This window comes from Zingiber officinale, chromosome 2B (assembly GCF_018446385.1).
Source record: "Zingiber officinale cultivar Zhangliang chromosome 2B, Zo_v1.1, whole genome shotgun sequence".
Classification (NCBI taxonomy): domain Eukaryota; kingdom Viridiplantae; phylum Streptophyta; class Magnoliopsida; order Zingiberales; family Zingiberaceae; genus Zingiber; species Zingiber officinale.
Window position 1 is genome coordinate 81,275,260 of NC_055989.1, and position 22,116 is coordinate 81,297,375.

Below are 22,116 nucleotides of genomic sequence, written 5' to 3' on the forward strand. Positions count from 1 at the left end.
GGTAAATAGCGCTCTTGGCTAATTCTTTTGTTTTAAAACAATCAAGTAAAGATGCAGCGGAATAATGAAAAGACAGAGACAAGAGAAAGCACACCAAGATTTATTTGGTTTGGAGCCTGTGATGACTCCTACTCCAAGGCCCGCGCGTGAGAGTACTTTCGATGGGCAATCACTTATTAATCAAAGGTTACAACAAGATTTACAGTTGAAGTATAAGTAACTTTGAAATACAGCAATACCGATGACTTGGACAGTTGAATCCTTAGCGCAATTGTCGTCGGGGCTGTTTTCGAGCGTCGAGAAGGTGTTTTCTAAGTAGCTCGAAGAAGCGGAACTTGTTCAGAATGTTGTTGTTAAGCTCCTAGTCGAAGCATGCTTTTATAGGCTGTTCTGGGCACCTGGAACCACTCTGGGCGCCTGGACCATGTGGTTCGGCCAACCGGCGCGTGCCACATTAACTTGCAGATTATTTTTGGGTTCCGAGTGCCTGGACTTTCCACCTAGTGTAACCACCCCCTAGGTAGAAAGTCTTGACCAGTCCCCGACTCTAGGACTTTTGCCCGAAGCCCTCGACCCGCCAAGACTTTCCACCTAAAGTTACCACCCCCTAGGACCTAGGGTTACCTACCCCTAGGATTTTTTACCTGCCTAACCACGCTAGGACTTTTCATCACCTACCACCCCTTGGGACCTAGGGTTACCACCCACTAGGATTTTTCACCTGCCTAGAATCTACTAGAACTTTACTTAAGACAACTTAGGACTTTTTTGCAAGCTCAATCAACCTTATTAGACAACAAGACATCTTAACTTTTGAATTCTTTACTATTATCAAAATACAGGTTTGATTATCTGGTGCTTCCTACACCAATAGGAACTTGCTTGACGATGGGTATCATAGGTAAATTTAGACTTGAAGTCCCTATCCGAGGCTTTTTGTGCTTGATGATGAAAATATTATCTGATTCTAGGGAGTTGGAAGATGGCTCTAGTGTCGGCTCAGCCGGAGGGAGTAGACCAATAGATGCAGAAGTTTGATTGAGTTGGTGCTCCTTTAGTAAATCTTCTCCTAACGTGTTAAGAACTGCACTTGTTAACGAGGTATTTCTATCCAAAAAAGCTGGGAGAATAGCCTCAGCTATGAAAATAAGTAAGGGTTATAGACTTATATAATAAGTGGTCAAGGAATGATAAGCACTTATTTACAAGGAAAATAAAAATTTTCTCTACTCACCAAAGGAAGAAATTAGTTCTAAATTGACTGGAGTAAGTCCAAAAATGAATAAGAATCCTTCTATGGTCAGTGCGAGTAAGTTGAACTTTGCACCTTTTAGTTTCTCCATAGAGGTGCAAAAGGTTGGATCTATGGTAATATTGCCTATGTCGGGGATTGGAGAAAGACTCTGTTGCCTAGTTACAGCATAAGGTGGAGGAAAGGGAGGATGTATGAAGAAATATTTATCTCTCTATTCCTCCTGAGGTGGAAATCTATTAAACAAAATTGCCTTAGAGCGGGCCTGGAATTTGAACAGACCATTCTGTATTTGATGGAGATAGAAAAAGTAGTGAAATAGATGAGGAGATAAGGGGACATTTAGTAAGTGATAAATAATAACAATACCACTTAAGATGTTGAGGGATTGGGGAAAAGTTTGTGTAGTGGAAGGTTAAAATACCGACTAACATCAACGAAGAAAGGATCTAAAGGAAACCGGAGGCCCGATTCAACTTGCTCCCTAAAGATGGCAATGCTTTCTAATGGGAGATAGTGAGGACAGTCTTCAGGGTAGGAATGACTATATAGGAAGGAATGTCATAGTTTATATAGAGGTCATAAACATCATTGAGGGTGAAACTGGAAGAACACTGAGCATACCACTCGTTATTCTTTGACATCTTTGAGAGAAAGGATCACTAGAGTTAAAGAAGAGAGGAACCGAGGGTCAGAGGAAAAATGAGGAAGTCTTAGGATTTTTTGCTAAATGTTTATAAAGATTCTTCAAGAAGGTTAACCAAAGGAGACTGTCAGATCATAGCAGTAAGAAAGGAGGAATTAACGTTGAACCATTTGATGGTTGGATTAGGCGATGGGCATAGAAAAATGGGTGTACTTATGACATCACGCTCACACGTGTCGCCAATGAGAGGCCTATATCAATAATCGAGGTAATGGGTCATCATTCCGAAGCATCAGTGTGATTACTGAGAATAGGTGTAAAACTCCAGATCAAGTTAAAATTAGAAGAAAAGGAGCCTTGAAGTTTCTATTTGGGCATGCAACATAAGTTGCAGTCCAGCTTGTCATGAGAATTGAATAAATTTAAGTGCAAATAAGAACAAGCTCGAACGAAAGCGAACCTGACCAGCCACTAGAGACCGGATGGATGCTGAATTCATTTGATCCTGAACGAAAGTAAACTCAGGCAGAGATAAACCCGACTAGTTGCCAAGGGTCGAATGAGTGTTAGGATAAATAGAACCTAAACAAAAATTGGTTAAATCTTACTCTCTCGTCCAGATGTTAGCTTATCTATAAAAACATAAATTACTAGTAGATATAGAAATATTCATATCCATATTATTAAAATGTTCTTTAAAAAGCATGGTCAGAAAATAGAAACATAAAAAAGTTACACCAGTTTAGGAAAAAGATCGGAGGGGGGGGGGGGGGGGTTTAGCAATCTCTTGCAATCAAGGAAATTGGCAGGGGGTTAGGATGTTAAGTAGCCTCCTTCTTTTAACTTCTCTATAGCCCCTTCCACTCCATGCATGAAGGCTTTAGTGATCGATATGGCGATAAGATCATTAAATTCAGGAGATATAAGGAGTAGTTTCTTCCTTTTCTCAAATCACTCATCTTCTCCCATCTTGTAGGCTTCTAATTCCGCCTTAGTGTTTGTTAGCTCAGTCTCTCTAGTAGATAACATGGTCTCGATTTTTGCCAAAGTAGAATGTAAAGAATCTTGTTCAGCGTCTTTAGCTACTAGCTCAAAAATTTTGATGGATAACTCAGAAGCATGTGCAGCTTTTAGTGTCTCCAACTAAGTAGATAACTTTTGACTCTCTGTAATCTGTTCATCTAACTTTGTTTTCAAGTCTAGTCAGAGACGAGTCTCCGATTGAAGTTGGGATTCCATACTACCTATGGTTGTTTGTCACTGAGTTACTTTATCAAACTCAACTTGTGCTAATTTTTGAGTCTCTTGGAACTGAGCAGACAATTCTTATATTCACTCAGAAGCATGGGTAGAAGATGTCTCCGGAATTTGCTACTTTAATGACTCATTTTCTTGAGCCAAATCATGCAACTGTTGAGCTACACTCATACTCATCACCCAGTGCTGAAGAGTAGATGTTGTTAGTAGTATCCAAAAGGGAGGAGAAATGGTTAATTAAAAGTTACATTATCTTAGTCTATTCATATGAAAATCTGTTTGCTAATTCTGTGGGAATAAGCTCACTAAGTTGTTTTCTTGTCTCTTCCTAAGCAATCATTAACTGACCTCCTAATAATAGGGGGAGAGTATGGGAAGGAGTGAATGTTAAAGATAATGAAGCTTGAGCAGAGGGTTAGGAGAGAATGAAGAATGGTGAGTCGTGTGTAGGCAAAGGCTATTCTCCCCAGAAAGACATAAGGAAACTGGGGTCAGAGGTGTCGCCCAGTACAAAAGTAGTTTCCTGAATTTGAGCAGGATGTGGAGTGGAAAGGGTCGAATAAAGGGTGGACAAGGTTGATTCAGGAGATTGCTCTCTCATGTCCCCCTATGTAGGATCTTCTGGTGCGGAAGGTGCTTTCCTCTTGGAGGAAGGGACCAAAGTAAGTTTTTTCCTTTTTTATTTGTTTCTTAGTAGTGACCTCCCCTTCCAAAGGAATATCTTCGAGCAGGAGAGGTAAATCAGAAGGTGGTTCCCCAGAAGTAGCTGCTGTGCTAGAGGGGGTTGCCTGACTACTAGAGGCTTCACCAAATAGAGCACTTTGTGGTAAATCCTGCTCGGCCAAAAGTTCTTGCTCTTTAGCAAAAAGTTCTTCTTCCTCTAGACCAATCACCTTGTCGACTAGGGCCTCAAAAACAACATCCACTATATAAAATAAAAAAAATACTTTAGTTAGTAATAAGATAATGGCTAAGGTATCATAACTTACTTAAGTAATTAGGCAGCCTCTTTTGAATAGGGTTTAAGCCAAACAAATGTAGGAGATCTTCGCGCAACCATTTGTGAATGAAAAAACGATGATCGGTCAATTTATTAGAATAAGTAAGAAAAGTAGGATCATGTTTAAGTCTTTTTAGATCAGGAAGAGGGAGAAAAGAGGATTGCCATTTGGTTAACCAAGGGGCAGGCTGAGATTTCCAACCTTTATTAGAAAATACATTTCTTCAAAGAAATCCTTCTTTAGATGAGATTGAAAAAGGAACACCTCAAGTTCTAATTTCTTAGGATAAGCAAACAGAAAAAGGTTGCTGGGGGTAAAGGGAATGTCAAAAAGGAGGAACAACATGTATAACTCGTATATATAACGAAAAAATTAGGGTTGCAGGGGAATACTAAAGTATCGACTGACCTGCGACATGAAGGGAGGGATAGGAAAACGAAAACCACCCATTAGCTAGTCCTTGAAGAAGGTAACGTGATTATTAGGGTGATAATGAGGATAAGGGTTGGGTTCAAGAATGATGATACGATAATCCTTAGGGATTTTGTACCGAAGGTGTAGGGCAGCTTTATCAGAATTGTTAAAATTCGAACGAGTATGAGTATACCAAGGGGAGAGCGATTCTTCCTCCATGAGAAAATGCAAGAATAATGAAGGGATGGGAACCTTACTAGGATCCTGAGAAGAGGAGGCGTTAAAAGAAAAGTGTAAAAGAGCAAGGAAGCATGGAGAGTTGTAAAGAAGAAAAATCGCCAAAGGAAAAGGTTGAGGAAGATGAAAGTAAAGTATGAAAAAATGAAATATGTTTAGGGTTTTTATCAAGTACAATTCAAGTATAGCTGTTCGATCAAAACGTCAAGTAGGCGGGGGAGCATTGATCCACCTGGTAGAAGATTTTATTGAGTCGTGCAAGCAGGCATTCGCAAAAGCCGTTGGAAAAAATAAGAAGTGATGTCACGTGACAATCACCCATAAACAGATATTTATGATGGATATGATAAACTAAATCATTCCTATAAAATACGACATCCAAATAATAATTAAATAATAAGGTTATTTGATAGATAATCTTATTAGATTTTTAAAGAATTTTTAAAAATTTTCTGGGATTTAAACGGAATTCATATGAGCCGTTTAAGGGGATAAAACTATCCGGCGTAGAGAAAGCATGTTTGGAATACCTAAAAATGGGAGTTGATTGAGGAGTGTACTTAGTGTTTGATTAAACAAAACCTAAGTTCATTTGCTATTTTTATTTCCTCTCCTCTCATCGCCGCACACATCACCGCTCGAGCTCTACTCTTCCCCCATTTCCTCTTCATTGCACCTCTGCCCAACGCCGTCGACGCCGCCCGACGCCGCGCCGCCCGATGGACGGTGTACCACCGCCAGTGACCCTTGTCATTCCGGTAGAAGCTACGCTGGGATGCTAGTGTGTGATCCTCTATGCCCTAGCTATCCTCACCGCCCGATCTCCTTCGCCTTCTCCTTTCTCCTCTCTGGGTCGCCGCCGACTGCCACGGCCGACGTCAACCATCAACCGCCAGACGCCAGCCACCGTGAGACTTGACAGTAGAACACCGGCACCCTAGGTTTTCAGCTGCCTCGCCTGATCGCGTTGCTAATGCTAGGAGAAAACAAAATCAACAAGGGGATTAGGGAAATCCTATTCTCTTTGCTCGTGGAATCGGGAAGAGCCATCACCTCTTCTTCCCGACTACAGTCGCAGACCACATCTCCCTCTGCCTTTTTGTATCATCGCCAACCACCACACCTGATGTTGTTCTTCTTCGATTATCCTCTGGTCAGTACCCTAGTATTATTGTCTCCTGTCTCTTGGTCGGCTCATAATCACAGCAGTGGATCTCCGGCATAAACAAGGGTTGGATCAGTCCTTGTAGCTCCATCTCTGGTTCCAGCAGTAGCTCCACTGATCACCCATTCCGGCAGCTAGGTCTTCGGCTGTGAGATAACAGGGGAGCAATCATATGAAGGTAAGATGTTTATAGAATTGGAGAAGGGGTTGTCAACTTGGGATTGGGTTTAATGCTTAGATGACTGTGATGATTGTTATGTAGGGTGTTAGATTTGGAAATCAACAACTCCATCTTGCTCTGGCCTCAATCCTCGGTAGCGAGCACTTCTCCAATTGTGAATTGACAGAGAGGTCTCCAATTTAGGTGAGTTGATAGAACTAAATTATGTTTAGCCTTAATCAAATGTGATTATTGCATGTTTAATCTAAGGTAGTTGTGATTGGTTATGGATGAGTAATTAGTGGTGTTGTTGGGATTATTAGATGTGGAGGTTAGAAACTGATTATGTGGATGAACTATATATGTTGGGTTTATGATGTTTAGTAGTTGATTTAATGGATTAAATGATTGGATGATTGTGGAATTTAGTTGTATTATAAAGATGATTGATTAATTCAAAGGAAGAGTGAATGTGATCGATGGAGGATTTATTGAAGTTAATCATTAATTAGGAATTATTTAATGAAAGTTCGATTAGGGTTTTCCATTATTAGGTTGGGCTTTGGGTTTAGCTAGTTATTGCATATGTAGTTAGCTAAACTGTATATCATACGATTTGCAGGATGTTGATTCGAAATGAGCGTCTCGACGTGCGATTGGTTTATCACGATCTACAGTTAAAGGCGGATATTTCTTGCTTTATCTCTTTAGTACATTGATCTTAGTGCATGAATTAAATATTCAGATAGTTACTGTATTTATCTTGACTCCACTCTTATTTTTCTTGCATTTGATACTTCCACTCAATCTTTGAGCTACTCGTTTCTGTATCTATACAGTTTCTCATTGCTATCCATGATATTTAGCAGATACCAGACACCAGATACTAGATATTGGATATATAGATACCAGATATCATGTTTACTTGCTTTGACTGCTATTTATTCTTATTTCGTATTGAGCATGCTGGCCACATGTAGCATACCTGTTTCTGTTTATATATATATGATGACTACTGCATTTTATGCATCATGTCATTGCATGCATGTCAACGACCATGTCTCCCTTATGGTTGAGAGGGTCGTTGGCCAGGGCCGCACACTCAGCCACTCATGGGTAGTGATAGCTGGAGAGTGTCGCTTGTCCTATCGTGCTTCCACTCACTCACTCGGGGGTAGTGATAGCTGGAGTTACGAGCAGCAGGGACTCCCGTCGCAGATGTAGCTATTCAGCTACTATGCAACTGTCCCCTCGGTCACTCGAGACTAGTGGTAGCTGGAGTAGAGTACAGTCTGTCACTGACCCAGCCTTTAGACCATACAGGGGTCATGGTGCTAGAGGGGTAGGCGGCAGTGACCATCCGTGCATACGCTGTTATTTTTATATCTACTAATTGCTTACTTATGTTGCTATTGCTTAAATATGTTGCCGCTGTTTTCTTATGCTGATATGCTCACATAGGTTGAGATATATATATTTGAGGTATGTGTTTAGACACTGGTTTACTTATTGGTAGTATACCTCACATGATACCCTTGTAGTTATGAGTAGTACTGTAGCAGGTCTGAACTATTCCTGACCTTACTAGCCTAGGATATGGTTTCAGGTATGGACATCTACTATGATATCACTTTAGTATCTGGTATTTTCCCTATGAGACTGTATACCTTTATATCTCTAGTTCTGTACTATACTCATGCACTATCTGTCTATTATCCACTGAGTCTTTATACTCACCACCTCGTAAACTGGTAATTTTGCCAGGTAGCAGGTAAAGGATTTATGGAGTCGCTTGGAGATCCTGTCAGCCAGTCCCACATCACATTCGAGGACGATCTCATAGTTTTAGTATTCCTTACGCTATTTGTATTTTGGTTTTGTACTTGTTCTTGTATTTGTGTATTCCGTTATATGGAGATTGGTTTTATAATATCTTGCATTTGGTTTGATGTGGTTGTTGTGTCAAGCCAAGCCGACTCGCAGTTAGTTGTATTGTGATTTTGTGATCGTTCTTGTGATTTCCGCGGTGTTTTACTTTGAGCCGTGTGGGCTGTTTTAAATATATATATAACTACGTGGTTGTATTTATTCTTATTCTAACTGAGTGGGTTGATTATATAACTGCGTGGTTGTGTGTATATTCTAGTCATATGTGGCTGATGTATTTTGTATGTATGTATGCCTCAGATTGTCACTGGTACATGGGGAGTTGCTGTCGAAATTTTTCGGTAGGGACTCATCTGGGGGTGTGACAATTCTCCTATCAAAAATGTTTATTGGCATGGATTCATTCTTTTCTTTATGGATGAGCAATCATCAATAGGAAATTTTTAGAAAAAGGTATCAAGTGTCCAAGGGAGGAATAAGAATAGGAGTTGGGAAATGGTGCTACTATAAAAAATTAACGAATGAAACCATAACTTAAGTCCAATCAATTGACTACGCCTCCTTCGACTAGACTTAAAGGGGAGACTAGTGATATGGGTTATGGCGAGTAAATATGGAGGATGACATAGCGGTCAAAGTCAAGGTGATGTGGCAGTCGGAGCCAGGATGGAAGAACATTTCATACTTGATCCTGATGATCACCTAGCTTCAAAGTTGTCAAGTTCTACCTGCATCACCCCAAAGCAAGTTGCTTAAGTAGAGATGACCAGTTACGAACCTGGTCGGATGTAAAGACTTTAGTATTTTACTCTCAAGATGGAAAGTAATACGTTTAACCATAATGATGGTCGGCTGAGTAAAGGTGGAAAGAGCATGAGATTCTCTGCAAATACCCGATTTAGCAAAGTTCGGGCAGGTCCAGAGATATTTAATCTCGTATACAGGTTTCAATACAAGACCGGCTAGGTGAAGGTTGATTGAAGACAAGGTTATCTATATATGCCTGACCGGGTTAAGACCAGACAAACTTAAATATACTTAGCCTTGTACTTAATTAACACAAGATCGGCTGGGCAAAGGCCGAACGAACATAAGGTTCTCTGTGAACACCTGGTCGAGAAAAGTCCAGATGGACCCAGAGATAAGTAATCTTATATATAGCTCCTGATACATGTTCGGTCGGGTAAAGGCTGAACGAGCATAAAGTTCTCTATGAACACGCGATCAGGCAAAGTCCAGACAAACCCAGATATATGTAATCTTATATATAGCTCTTGATACACATTCGGTCAGGCAAAGGTCGAACAAGCATAAGGTTCTCTATGAACACCCGGTCAGGTAACGTCTAGACGGACCTAGAGATATGTAATCTTATATATTGCTCTTGATACACGTTTGGTCAAGTAAAGATCAAATGAACATAATGTTCTCTGTGAACACCTGGTCAGGTAAAGTCCGGACGGACCCAGAGATATGTGATCTTATATATAGCTCCTGATACACGTTCGGCCGAGTAAATGCCGAACAAACATAAGGTTCTTTCAGAACACCCGGTCAGGCAAAGCCAGGGTGGATCCCGAGATACTTAATCTTATATATAGCTATTAATATACGTTCAACCGGGTAAAGGTCAAACGAACATAAAGTTCTCTATGAACACCCAGTTGGGCAAAGCCTGAATGGACTTAGATATATGTAACCTTATAAATAACTCTTGACATATGTTCAGTCGGGTAAGGCAGAGTGAGCATAAGGTTCTCAGTAAACACTGGACTGAACAAGGGTTGTGCAGGCCTAAGAATGTTTCGTCTCATAAAACTCTATATACATACACTAACATTCAGATGATGATTGATTAAACATATGACTCTCTGTATATGCCTAGCCTGGTAAAGGTCAGACGTGTTTAAATTACTTGAAAATATAGTACCCCTAAAATATAGTTCTAACATACGTGCTTTATTATATGACTCCTCAAGTGAACTTATGACATAATATGGGTATTGTATTAGCTTTTGAGCAAGTTTTGCAGTATTTAATGTATAATCAAGTAGATTAATACACTAGCAAATAATGCAGTCAGCCTTGTGGAGCGACTGAGATACATTCAGCAGGCAAATAGCAAACAACACTTCGACAACCAATCATAATTATCAGGGAATATTCCCTTAAACTCTCCTTTGAAAACTATTTGGTTTCCCATTGATGAGTCAATTATAACACCGTTCTTCTCCAACAACCTTAGTAATGTTGTGAAGCATAAAGGACAAAAGAGTTACATTTATGGGTAAAAAAAAGATTCCTCGGACTATTATGAAACACCCAGGTTGTACTTTCTTCCATCACCTAACAAACTCTAACAAACTGGGGACCACCTCATGACCGTGGAGGTTATGTGAGGTCATATAAAAAGGGAGAGCCTCTCTGCTGGCGAGGTACACAAATATTTACATCTGAACCTAACTTTTTTAATACTTTCTTTATTGTTCTTCTTCCACTTTCGAGAGAGGTGACTGACTTGAGCGTCGGAGGGCCTAGTCAGGGATCTCCACCCCGGTCTTAGGTCACTAACGCTTTATTGACTCGTCTGATTGTGCGTAGGATTGTTGAGGAGTTCCTTTAGATCTCGAGAAGCTTATTACTCTTCAACAGACCATCAATCAAAGCCAGCACGCTATCTCATAGCCTTCAGAAAGGATCACATGAACTTTTTATAATGTCAATACAAATATTGTGAAGTTTCATGAGATCATTGTCCTTGTCTTTCACATAAAATAGCTATTTTTTATTCATGTATCCTTATATATGTTTAGTAAATCATGTACATACTTTATTTAATTGTCATAGAAGGAGGAGGTAAGAAGGCCACCATAAAAAAAAACAATATCACAAGTGATTCTTGTTATGAAGAAGATGATTCATCAGTTGTTTGTCGAAGAGGACCTAATCGAGGATCTCATATTCCGTCAAATGGTTATGAAAGGACTATGATCCATGTGGTCATGAATAAGTAAAACTTCGTCCCCTCGGGATGGTCTAGTGGCTAGCACATGAGGTGTTGCCACCATAAGGTCTGGGGTTCAAATCTCAGCAAAGCCGAGATAAAATGTCTACCTTATGTGCTAGTCACTATTCCAAAGGTTAGTAGCCCGGCTAGTAGCTGCCCATGATTTACCTCCTCTGTGTTGACCCTAGGATGGGTTGGCGGGGGCGCTGGGGGCGAGCGTATTCGCCTTTTGCCACCATGAATAAGTAAAACTTCTCATCTTTTAAATTTTATAAGTACCAATATTTTTGTGATTAGTTAGTATTATTTCTATACATTTTTTGATTTCCATATATTAGATTTGTTGAGATTAAGGTTGCTCATGAAATAACAAACGATATCAAAGGAACCATTACAGAAGCTTGACTAATATGGAAAAAGGTGCCTAATGATAATAAAAACATACTTTGGGACAATTTTAAGATAAGTGATAATTTCTGAATTGGTTTTAGTTCAGTTTTGATATTTATTGTAACCATGAATTGCTGAATGTAAATATTGCAGCTGAGATACAAATGGGATAATTTTACTGGTAGGGAAATGAAAAACGTGTGGGATGAAAATATCGGTGAAATATATAGATCATCCATTCATTTGGCTAAAAAAGTAGAATTATCATCGGCGTACGAAGAGTTAGAAAGGGAACCAACCATGTTAGATATGATGGGTAGGGGACTGAGTGAATGGATGATAAGGTATAGAATAACTTAGTTAACAATCATTGGAATAAAGAAAATTACAAGACAATGAAGGATGGATCTATTACAAAGCATGCAGGGGGTTTGATTTCTTTTGGAACACATCGAAAGAGAATGGTAAACCTTTTCTTCTACACAATTATCCAAATAGTCACATCTCTTATTAAATTTTGAATTCGTATTTCATTAAAATGTAATTCCTTTTTTATTTGATATTATAGTGAAATGTGGTATATATTTAATTGTAGTTGAAAGATTTGGGATGAGATGTTGATGACTTTGAAGTGTTTGAACGGATGCATAAAAGAATGTAATGTACGAGAGATTTTGTAGACAACAAATCGGCCTGAGTTAGTATGAGTAAATTTAATCAAATTTATAATTATTTGTTCTTTTATCTTATTAACAATATTAAAGTGAGTATATTACATCGTTAAAGTGAGTATCCCTACAATGCTGATGGAAATACTCTATTGGTGGCTGATTTTTTGTTTAATTTATGTTTATACATTTGGCCTTCATTTTATCTATTACACAGATTATTCCTTATTAGGGTTATACTATTGATTCTTTCTTTCTTGAACTATTAGCATAAATGTTTTGACAATAGAGTTTAACTTGTACAAAAAGGTTGATTACTTTAGTCATGTTGCTAAAGTATTGATGTGGGCAGTTAGAAAAGAACATAACTAAATTTGGAATTTGATTATACTAATATTGATTGCAAAGTAGTATTGATTTTATTGATTTGTTTTTATATTTATTAGACTAACATAATTTATTTTAATATTGGCAGGAAAAATACAAAGAGAAATAAAATGATCAATCTGCTGATCATTCATTTGATCCTAACTCATGGTGTGATGTGGTGGGTCGCTCATCGAAGAGGAGAGTGTATGGACACAATCATTATTTTAGAAGAGTAATATATAATGGAAATTCACTTATACTAGCAAGTAATGAGATGTGTTCAAATGAGGAAAATAAAGAAGTGTCCAAAGAAATCAAAGACATGCGTGCATCTACCAAGAGATTGGAACAAGAAATAATTGACGGAAAGAAGCAATTAGAACTTGCAATCATAGAAAGTAGACATAGAGAAGAGAAGCTTATCGAGGAAAGTTGATAGAGAGAAGAAAATCTAGAAGCGATGGTTCATAAAATGATTCAAGAGATGAGATATATGAATCATATATTTGTATGAGGATCTGACTTCCGTGAACAATGTTATAAATGATGTAAAGGTTAGATTTGTTGTGGGATTTCACATTTATTTAAATACTTGTAGTTTGATACTTTTAGATTTGAAAATTTATTCAGTTTCTTATAATTTTATTAATTATCAATGATTCAGTTAAAAAACATATTTATTTATATAAATGTTAATATTGTGATATCTTTTGTGAATTGAGAAATATGTATATGTTATTGTTTTTCACAAATGATACGTGGATGTGAAATATAAGAATTGGATTATAATATACATTTCGTAATAAAATTAGAAATGAATTTATACACAGAATGGCAAATAGATTCATAAATAGAAATTTTTGTATATACGGATTTATAAATGAAATGAAACTATATTTTTTTATGTTATTTGAGACCGAATAATGAAGGATTTGAGACAAAATCACAGACGAAATTTGTATTTGAAATTAATAGCATTTGATCAAATTAAAAACATATTCATAAATGATTTTATAATCTATCTCTAAAATTAGAAACAGGAAATTTCCATTTCAAAATCAAAGACGACACCTTCAACAACGGATTTATGAGACAGAATTTTTCATCTCAAATTTTCATTTGAGACAGAAAAATAGGCTTCAGAGATAGATTTTTTCGTCTTTGAAACCTTGTTTCCTTGTAGTGATGCGGGCACCTGAACCAAGTTCGAGCGCATGGACTATGGGCGCCTGGACACAATCAACTAAGCAGTTGACTTTTGTTCGGTTACTTGGGTGATGTTCCGATCGTCCAGAATTGAGCTTACTCGAATTCAACTCTGGCATTTTTCTCGAGCAGTCTTACTCCCCGATTTCTCATCCCTCAGAAGCGCCATGCACATCCTTCTCATATGCCAATGTACACTTCCACGCACCTCGTTTCTTAGATGCACCGAACCTGTTGACTCGCTTCCCGTGTCATCCTTTCGCTAGCTGCGCCTTCTGCTTGACACTTATGTTCTTATGTCCCTGCATATTTAGACACAAGGGATCAAATATGCAAAGTCTAACTTAACTCAGTCGATCATATTAAAATCAACCAGAAGTACTTACAATATTTCTCTTTTTGATATGCATCAATCCACATTTAGAAAGATTTAAACCAAATAAAATTTTATACCTCCTTCTTAACTTAAGCTTTCTAACTTTCTCCCTATTTGATCTTATCAAAAATAATGTTATGGAAAAAAATTAGAAAATATTTGAAACATTGTTTAGGGGTGTCAAACAAAATTTTTGATAATCACCTTTTTTTTTTTGCTGAAATGAATTTTCAAAGACAATAATTTAAAAATTATTTTAAGGTTTCAAAAAATCCCTAAAATTTTTATCAATAACAATCATAGTTAATCAAAGTATGATAAAAAATTTTATAAAAAATATTTTTATTTTAAATGTAAGAAATATTTTTAAAATAAAATATTTAAAAATAATTTTTGAGTCTTAAAAATCTCGCTAATTTTTCTACTCATTCAAAATACAATGGTGATTATCTAAAAAATTAAGTTTTTCAAAATTAATCTATGAAAGATTCCAAATTTTAATTTTTTATCAAAAATTAATAAAAAATTAATTAAAAAAGTTTAGAAAATTTTATACTAATGGATAATTCATTTGTGCATCACAGTAAAAATTTTCAATAGAAAGCATGAAAACAAGTATATAAACTAATTAATTTTATAAGCAAAGATAAAAATGAAAGCAAATTAAATCTAAAGCATGCATAAAAATTAACTTTAATCATACAAAACATGATTTAGAAATCCAATATATATAAGCTTCTACCTACTAGATTAATAAGATAATTTTTAGAATATATTTTTATGTCACATTTCTAATTTCATTCCTATGAAATTTAAAATACCAATTTAACCTTTTATAATTTTTACAATTTGAAATTGGTAAAAAAAATACAATTTGAACTCGCTGAACTCTTTTCTAATAATTCTATTTTATCTTTTTTATTTAAATTTTCAACCTTTAATTTTTTAAAATTTTTTAGTATACAAGCATAATTTTTCTTTGATTCTAAATATATTGACCTAGTTTTACATAAAGATTTACTTTGCAATTTTATGCATTCATATAGTTGATCTGGAGGAAGCTGATGTCCTGACTTACCATGTTGGATTCGTCTGTTAATACTCCCCCTTCGTCGATGCTTGCTTCAGAAGTGGTTTCATTGTCGTCTTCCTGGTGGCTAGCCATTTTTGTTAGTCCGGCATACTCTTTGAGCTCAGACCCTTTTGATGACGACTCGTCCTACGTCGCTTTTAGATTCTTGTGTTTGGATTTGGTAGCTCCTTTGTCTTTTGCCTTGCTCTTCAATTTTGGACAGTTATTTTTGATGTGCTCTTCTTTTTAGCAATTGTAGTATCGAACCTTCCTTTTCTGATGTGCTTCTTCTTCTTCGTCGAGTGAGGAATCTAATTCCGGTTCATTCTTCTTGACATTCAATGCTAAGTTCTGACTCGACTCCTTTTCTTTTCTTATACCTATACATCTAGACTCGTGTAATTCTAATATAAAAAAATAACTCTTCTAAAGTACTTACCTCTAGGTCTTTCGAGACTTAGTAGACATCTATTGATGTTCACTCTAGAGTTCTCGGAAAGGCATTAAGTGTATAACGAACTGAGTCTCGATTTGTTATTGATTCGCTAAGGTTGATAAGTCCGATGATTAGCTCCTTGATCTTCGGGTGTAATTGGGCCACCATCTCTCCTTTTTCCATTCGGGGGTTTGTTAACTAACTTCGTAGTGTAACGCCCGAAAATTCTCAAAATAATTATTAGAAATATCTTAGTATTTTTCTGAAATTTTAGGATATTTTTATGGAATTTTTAGATTAGCGGAAGTAGCAAAAATAAATAGAAAACGAAAGCTATAGTAACCAAGTGAACCCAGCAATGTCGTGCTGAAAAGAAAGGGAATCAATTATATTTATATTTGAGTTGGGACGAATTACCCACTTAATATAAATAAAGATTTAAGTGAGGAATTGTTATTTTTCTTAAAGGAGAAAAACCTTTCCCTCACCCTAGTCACGCCGCCCCCTCCTCCTTTTCTTCTTCCTTCGATGCCAACCACAAGGAAGACCTAGGGTTCCATCCCTAGGGCCATAGGAGTGGTTTCCGGCAACGTCAAAGGCACGAGGACGCTCCTCTCCGCGAGAGGAACACATAGACGCAAGGAGATCGTCGAAGGGATCTTCCCCACCGGAAATTTAGCGATTAGAATCGTAAGAAACTTCGAGCAGGAGGTAAGAAACCCCTCACCTGCGGTATAAGTAGCTATTCGTGTGATATTTATGCATTAGTTTAGTCGTATGCAAATTTCAGCACATAAGGTGTGCACTAGCGTACACCAAGTGCTCGATAGAATGTTTAGCGCAGTCAAATGCAAATTAGGCATTTTATTAGCCTGGATAAATGCACTAGAAGCATTTAAATAGCCTATTTAGTCTTGCTCCAGCTTTTACAGGACCAGATGTCCAATGGGTGGGCTCCCACAGTCGCCTCTAGGTTCAGATAACCTAGTTCTGGGTTTAGACAACCTAGTAGAAGCAAGACAATAGCTATTAGCTTATGTTCACTATTTTACTTTCTCAGTGGCACTGTGCTGGATTAGATATTCATTGGATTGGACTCCCATAGTCGTCCCTAGGTTCAGCTAACCTAGCAAACCCTACTAGATTCAGAATTTGCAATCCCGGGTTTAGTTAGGGATGCGCGCACAGCCAGTACAGTCGCCGGGCCCAAACAGCAGCATGATTATTATTTTAATCTATTATGTTATTAGCTTTTCAAAACTCACAAAGATCAGTTATATTAGTTGAGTTTGAATTCAGTTTCAGTCTAGCTCAGTTCATGTTTCAGCTCAGTTCTTTCTTATTGATACACATGATAGTTTATGATTAGCTTTGTATGCCATGCTTTAGTGTTCATGTTCAGTGATTTTAGTATGCCATGTTTAGTCTAAACAGTACATATTTCAAATAGCATGTTTTAAAGGCATATTGCATCGAATGCATGTTTTTGTGAGGTAGATGGTTTCTTACTAAGCGAAAGCTTACAGATACTTGCTTTTCCTTATACTACAGATAAAGGTAAAGGAAATATGGACTAGCGGAGGCTGGAGGGCAATGCTACGAAGATGTGTGTGGATGGAACTTGGAATAGAGATCTTAGGGAATTTCAGCAAGCTTGTTTAAGCACTAGAACTTTTTAGCATTTGGTTATTTTGCACCTTAGCATGTTAAATGTTATGAATTAGTTAATCAAGCACCCTATCATGTTTAGAATACTATTTTTGTGATGTTAGAATGTTTGGCATTTAGTTTAGAAAGGTTATAGGTGATTTTGGCACGAACAAGTGTTGGAATCAGACCCTTGGTTGAAATCAGAAACTCGAATCGATTAGCTGATCGATTCGAGGGTTCCCAATCGATCAGCCGATCGATTGAGAAGTTCGTACCGCGAACAGTAGGCCTCTGGATCGATCAGCCGATCGATCCAGCAAATTCTGTCGTGAACAGAAGGCTCTGGGATCGATCACTGGATCGATTGGCCAGTCTGGATCGATCAGCCGATCGATCTAGAATATTGCCCGAGCACAGTAGTGTGCTGGATCGATCACCGGATCGATCCAACCTAAGCCCCACATATAGTAGCCACCTAGATCGATCAATGGATCGATCCGGCCATTCCAATCGATCCGTGGATCGATTGGGAGGCCTGATATCAGCAAGAAACTCTTAGTTAGGTTCCTTGACCATTGGGGGATGTAATATATGTCATGAATAGTTTAGATTACACCCCTTAGCACATGTAGAACCAAGAAATGATAATAGTTTAGAAAAATTTTAATTAGTACAGCTTCCACATCTAGATTTAGTAATGGTCAGGGAATAGTTAGCACAGATTAATGTAATGATCGGTCTCACATCTTAGCAAGTAGAAGGAGGGTCGTTACAGAGTGGTATCAGAGCAGTTTCCATACTTCCTACACACACATCAGCATTTAACCTGCAGCTTCCAAGTAAGAACATCTCTCACTTTCTTTATGTTTCTTGTTTCATGTTTAGATATAACTAAAGCATGCTTGTTCATGATAGTAGTTGACATGATAACAATAGTTACTCCCTTATGATTGTGTTAGTCATGTATGTCCTCCATGTCTCTAGAGATGGCACGAGGACGCCCAGCTAGGAGGGCACCAGCCACTGAGCCCTAGCATGAGGTAGGCAGTTTAGTGCCACCCCCAGACCTTACAGCAGTAGTGGCTCAGTTACAGAAGCAGCTAGAAGAACAGCGACAGGAGATAGCCACCTTAAAGGCTAATCAGCAGAACACTTCCACTGTCACCCCGGAACCAAACATAGCAACCCCAGTAGTTATAGAGGTTCCACCAGTCCAGCCTACAGCACCAGTAGCCCTAGCAGCAGAGGCAAAGAGAGAAGCCTATCTGATCCAGTGGCAGAGAGTCAAGCCCGAGAACTTCTCAGGCACCAGTGAACCATGGGATGCTCAAGCCTGGTTCAAAATACTGGAGAGTACGATGGAGCTTCTGGACTGGCCAGAGCATGAAAAGGTGAAGTGCGCCTCCTTCTGCTTGACAGGAGATGCACGTATGTGGTGGGAGAGAATTAGAGCGAAGCGCCCAGTGAACCAGATGACATGGGCTGATTTCGAGAATGAATTCTTCGAGGAGTTCTTTCACATGTGGGTTACAAACCGCCACTATGACGAGTTCACTGAGTTTCGTCAGGGTAACCTATCAGTTGAGGAAGCCGTGAAGAAATTCAATAGGTTGGCTCGTCTATGCCCCGAACTAGCCAGCACAGAAAAAGAACAAGTTCGGTTGATGCTCAAGATGCTGAGGCCGGAAATAGCGATGAACGTGGCTGGCGGCATTCATAGGCCGCAAATCACCGAAGAACTAGTCAGCAGTGCTCTAACCACCGAGCACTACCAGAACAATATCAAACAGCAGAAGCAAGTCCTCTCAGAGTCAAAAGGGCAAGGAGGCTCAGGCACTCAGAAACAACAGGGCCACAGCTCCAACTGGAAAGGGAACTCCAGCAATAAGCGCAAACCAGGGAGTTACCCAAAAGGAGGGCCAGCTAGCAAACAGCCCAGTTATCCAAAGTGTGTTACTTGTGGAAAATTCCAACCGGGAGTTTGTCGTAAAGGCACACGAGGATGCTTTGAGTGTGGACAGGAAGGGCATATGGCTAAGCAGTGCCCGAACAAGACTAGTCTTCCTCCACCACAGCCGATTCAGTATGGAGGCCAGCCAACTCAGTTACATCAGATGCAGGCCGCTCTAGATGGTCCACACATCAGCCAGGGCAGACTAGAAGCCCCTCCAGCTATGACGAATGTAAGGATCTACTCCTTAACCAGAGAAGACGTAGCGAATGCCTCGACAGTTGTTACAGGTCAAATTAGTATTTTACAGCAAAGTACAACTGTATTATTCGATACTGGGGCAACCCATTCTTATATATCCAGGGCATTTGCTGAGAAGTTAGCAAGACCTCCAGAGGTACTCAGTAGTCAGTTTCTGACGACCTTACCTTCAGGAGAAATTATGGCATCCACGCACTGGCTAAGAGCAGTGCCAGTCATTATAGAAAACAGAGAGCTCTTTTGTGATCTGATAGTGCTAAATATGACTGACTACGATGTCATCCTTGGAATGGACTTCTTGATCAGATACGGTGCTTCCATCGAGTGTCGTAAACAGAAAGTCGTATTCCAACCTGAAGCAGAAGCACAGTTCGAGTTCATCGGAGAACCCAAGAGAAAGGCCAAAAAGTTTCTCTCCGCTATAAAAGCACAAAGATTAATGGATTCAGGATGTACGGGATTTTTAGCACATGTAGTCAGTACCGGTCAGGACAAGGACCGACAGCTAGCAGAGGTCCGAGTCGTATGTGACTACCCAGTAGTCTTCCCTAAAGAGTTACCAGGCTTAGCACCAGACAGGGAGATTGAATTTGAGATAGAACTCATTCCCGATACAAATCCTATCTCCAAAGCGCCTTACCGCATGGCTCCAGCAGAACTGAAGGAACTTCATGAGCAACTACAGGAGCTGTTTGACAAGGGCTTCATACGTCCGAGTCACTCACCATGGGGAGCGCCTGTGTTGTTCGTGAAGAAGAAGGACGGGATCATGCGCCTGTGCATAGATTACAGAGCACTGAACCAAGTCACGATCAAGAATAGGTATCCTCTTCCCAGAATTGATGACCTATTCGATCAGCTGAAGGGAGCAGCAGTGTTCTCTAAGATAGACCTCAGGTCAGGTTATCATCAGGTGAAGGTTAGAGAAGGGGATATACCCAAGACAGCATTCAGGACTAGATACGGACATTACGAGTTTGTAGTCATGCCCTTTGGCGTGACAAATGCTCCAGCTACTTTCATGGACCTCATGAAAATAGTATTCAGAGAGTACTTAGATAAGTTCGTTATCGTCTTCATCGATGACATCCTTATCTATTCAGGAACTCAGGAAGAACACGCAGAGCACCTGAGAATAGTACTGCAGACCCTTCAGCAGAACCAGTTGTACGCCAAGTTCACAAAATGTGAATTTTGGTTAGATCAGGTGTCCTTCCTGGGTCACATCATCTCAAAGGATGGTATCATGGTAGACCCCAGTAAAATAAAAGCTGTGAGTAACTGGAAAAGACCCAAGAATGCCAGTGAGATCAGGAGCTTTCTGAGATTAGCAGGTTATTACAGAAAATTCGTAGAGGATTTCTCCAGGATAGCCTCCCCACTGACAACTCTCACCAGCAAAAACAGGAAATATCAGTGGACAGAGGACTGCGAGAACAGCTTCAGCGAGTTAAAAAGAAGATTGACCAGTGCACCTATTCTAGCTCTACCCGAGAACACAGACAGTTTCGATATTTATAGTGATGCCTCTAAGTTGGGACTGTTGGTGCAACATCCCTCAGGTCAAGGTTGACCTGGTTGACCAAGCTGAGTCTTGGTTTGAGTTTAGATGTTTGACAATAAGATATTGATTGAAGAAGAGTCAAGTAGGTCAAGGGAGTGACCGGATACTTGACTGGGAAGTCCTAGTGAGTGAAGCTAGGCAGATGGAAAGTCCTAGTGAGTGAAGCTAGGCAGATGGAAAGTCCTAGTGAGTGAAGCTAGGCAGATGGAAAACCCTAGTGAGTGAAACTAGGTGAAAGTCCTGGTGAGTGAAGCCAGGCAAGGGAAAATTCAGATGGATCAAGGATGATCGGATATCTGGTGTTGGGAAGTCCAAGTAGGTCAAAGGATTGACTGGATACTTGGCATGAGGAAATCCAGATGGGTCAAGGTTGACCAGACATCTGGTGGAAGTCCAAGTAGGTCAAGGGAGTGACCGGATACTTGGCACGACTAGAAAAGTCCAAGTGGGTCACACTTGGTGGGAAGTCCTAGCAGGTCAAAGGAGTGACCAGATGCTAGGCATGATGTACCAACGGGTCAAGGTTGACCGGGTGTTGGTTTGGTAGGCTTGGGACTTGGTTTTGGGCAAAATCCAAGTACTGGATCGATCAGTGGATCGATCCAGGAGCTGGATCGATCAGTGAATCGATCCAAGCCTTTCCTAGCGAACAGAGAGTCTCTGGATCGATCCGTGGATCGATCCAGATGTCCCAATCGATCAGTGGATCGATTGGGACGCGGCTGCTTCGCGCGATAAGCGCTGGATCGATCCGTGGATCGATCCAGGCGTTTTTCCAGAGCACAGAGGCGCTCTGGATCGATCCAAAGCCTCCCCGATCGATTGGGAACATTCGGATCGATCGGGATCCGACCGTTGCGTCGGGTTTATAGCCGCAGGCGGACGTTGTCTTCGGCAATCTCTTCTCCGATTCACTCCAGATCTTTCGCCAACTTCTCCACAGCGCTCTCAAAGATCAGATCGCCAGTTCTTGAAGGATCTTGGAAGCTTTCCAAGTCAAGAGGCGGATCAAAGGCAAGAAGAGAAGCTAGGGTTAGGGTTTTCTGTACTCATTGTAAGCTTTGCGCTTGTATTTTGTTTCCCTTTCCTTTCTTCTTGTACTGAGAGTCTTGTAGGGCTTCTCCGCCCTCGGTAGTTACCGAAAAGG

At 39.5% G+C, this 22,116-nt stretch overlaps 1 long non-coding RNA gene across 1 annotated transcript; it reads left to right on the forward strand.

The window, feature by feature from the left end:
- Positions 1-5,398: 5,398 nt before the first annotated feature.
- On the forward strand, positions 5,399-6,947 carry LOC122046023. Its single transcript, XR_006130166.1, has 3 exons — positions 5,399-6,150; positions 6,235-6,336; positions 6,755-6,947. It is a non-coding gene; the product is annotated as an uncharacterized LOC122046023 (long non-coding RNA).
- The last annotated feature ends 15,169 nt before the right edge of the window (positions 6,948-22,116 follow it).